The sequence below is a fragment of the Rhincodon typus genome, chromosome 31 (genome assembly GCF_021869965.1).
Source record: "Rhincodon typus isolate 14 chromosome 31, sRhiTyp1.1, whole genome shotgun sequence".
NCBI classification, from domain to species: domain Eukaryota; kingdom Metazoa; phylum Chordata; class Chondrichthyes; order Orectolobiformes; family Rhincodontidae; genus Rhincodon; species Rhincodon typus.
In genome coordinates, this window is record NC_063362.1 from 35,673,662 (window position 1) to 35,676,655 (window position 2,994).

Here is a 2,994-nt window from a genome sequence, read left to right on the forward strand (position 1 = left end):
GTGTGCTGTCGGGCAGGAGAGGGTGCCGGGTCGGTGTGCTGTCGGGCAGGAGGGGGGTGCTGCTGGGTCGGTGTGCTGTCAGGCCAGAGGGAGGGGCCGGGTCGGTGTGCTGTCGGGCAGGAGGGGGCTGCTGCTGGGTCGGTGTGCTGTCGAGCAGGAGGGGTTGCTGCTGGGTTGGTGTTCGGTCGGGCGGGGGGGTGGGGGCCGGGTCGGTGTGCTGGGGGGGGGGGGTGTGCTGGGTCGGTGTGCTGTCGGGCGGGGGTGTGCTGGGTCGAGTCATTAGCTAGATGACAGGGGTACAGTTGCTGGGGAAGGTTAGTTAGCTCAGGTCAGGGCAATCATCAGGTCATAAAAGGGAGAAGGTCGAGTGAGAGCACAGCCAGAGTGATTGTGAGGTTATTTCTATAGTTCCCCAAAAGTTCGATTACATCATTTTCATATAACCCAGCACTTCCTGAACAATATGCCTCCATTTTGATGCTTGAAAAATGGTCCCACCCAGAACCATGAAGAGGTGGTCTTGGGGACAAATGAGAACTGTAAGTGGTGTTGGGGGGTAACGAGATCAGTGAAGGAGGAAGGTAATGTTAGGACAGGGGTAATGAAGCCTGAGAGAGTTATCTGGAGATTAGAGATCTGGGCCCTCAGCTTTCAATTTCAAGCAGCTTGCAGATTTGACAGAATGCCTCGTGTGCATAATCGCGGTGTATAAAAAGCACAGCATTGCTACTTCTGACCTGAGGACTTCTATTGTGTATTTCTTCCAATCTAAAATTCCTCTCTGCTTTCTGCCTCTTAGCTAAGTTTGCATCAACACCTGTACTGAAAGTTAGCATTGATTATGAATAAATCCTAATAAACTTCCAAATATCTGACTCACTCTACGGGAACAGTGTGGGGTGAGTTAGGAGGTCAGTATAGAGGGCAGAGGTAGAGGCACTATAGCCTTGCATTTGGCTGTATCCCTTCCAACACAGGAAAGCAGGGTAGGCCATCCCATGCACCATCTTGAACATCCATTCCCTCCACCTGAGATGTAGAGTGGCAGCAGTATGCCCTGTGTAAGACGCATTTACAGAATGTCACCAAGTCTTCTTCAACAGAACCCACAAACCCCAAAACATCGACTGCAGCGATGGACAAGGGCCACAGAATAACAGGAACACCATCATCCCTGCATGCTCCCCTCTCAGCATGGAACAGACCCTTTGGTCCAACTCATCCATGCTGACCAGATATCCTAAACAAATCTAGTCTCATTTTCCAGCATTTGGCCCATATCCCTCTAAACCCTTCCCATTCATATATCCATCCAGATGCATTTTAAATGTTGCAGTTGCCCCAGCCTCCATCACTTCCTCTGACAGCTCATTCCACACACACATCACCCACCACATGAAAAGGTTGCCTCTTAGACCCCTTTTAAATCTTTCCCCTTGTGCCGTCTAATTTTGGACTCCCCCACCCTGGGGAAAAGACCTTGTCTATCCACCCTATCCACGCCCATCATGATTTCATAAACTTCTGTAAGGTCACCACTCAGCCTCCGATACTCGAGAGAAAATAGCCCTCATCTATTCATCCTCTCCCTATAGCTCAAACCTTCCAACCCTTGTAAATCTTTTTTGAAGCCTTTCAAGTTTCACAACATCCTTCCTATAGCAGGGAGGCCAGAATTGCATGCAGTATTCCAAAAGTGGCCTAACCAATGTCCTGTACAGCTGCAACATGACGTCCCAACTCCTAAACCCGATGCACTAGTGTGGATAAGGATATGTAAGATAGAGAATGTGGGGAAATAAGCAGCCACATCTTGAAACAATGTCCATATTACAAACGTGGTGCTGGACATCTTAAAATGCATAAAGGTGGATTAATCCCCGGGACCTGGTCAGGTGTACCCTAGAACTCTGAGAAGTTGGGAAGTGATTGTAGGGCCCTTGCTGAGGTATTTGTATCATCACCCTGACTTGGAAAATGCACTGTTGGTCCTTCACTGTTGCTGAGTCAAAATCCTTGAGCTCCTTCCCAACGTGGCCATCTGTCTGGAGGACGGCAGTGTTTCAAGAAAACAGCTCACCACTATTTATCACCACCTTTGGAGCGATGTCCTTTTAAATGAGCCAAGTACCCAGATGTTATCACAAGTGTACAGCTCTTTGTGCTGTAGGCTTTGGCCATGTCTGAAATTATTAGTTATGGAAAAAGACAAACCTAGTCCAAAGGTTCAAGTTCTAAATTGGGGCAAGGTGAATTTTGATGGAATTTGCAGGAGTTGATTGGAGTAGTTTGTTTGCAGGAAAAGAACCTCTGGCAAGTTGAGGAGGGGCTGTAAAAGTGTGATAGCTCGAGTTCAAGATCTTTATGTTCCTGTGAGGGTGAAGGGCAAGGTTGGCATGAGTTGGGAACCTTGAATGACAAGAGTTAGAAGATTTGACTAGAAAAAAAGAAGGAGGTGTGGCTCAGGAGCAGGCAGCTGGGATCAAGGGAATCTCTGGAGATACATAGGGGATACAGGAGTTTACTGAAGAAGGAAATCAGGAGGGTGAAAAAGGGGATGAGATAGCTTTGGATGAGAAGATTAGGGTGAATTCAAAAAGATTCTTTAAGTGTTTTAAAGGAAAAAGAATAACTAGAGAGACAATAGGACCCCTTAAGGACTAAAGTGGACATGTATGGGTGGAACTGCAAAAGATGGGCGAGGTCCTCAATGAATACTTCTCCTCTACGTTTACTGTGGAGAAAGACACAAAGACTTGGGAACTTGGGGAAGTTAATGGCAATATCTTGGGGACAGTCCATATCACAGTACAGGTGGTGTTGGAAGTATTAGAATGTATGAAGGTAGATAAATCTCCTGGTCCTGACCAGATATATCCAAGAACCCTGCAAGAGGCTGGGAAGAAATTGCAAGGGCCCTAGCTGATATATTTGCATCATCGTTAGCCATGGGTGAAGTCCTGGAAGACGGGAGGGTAGCGAATTTTGTGCCCT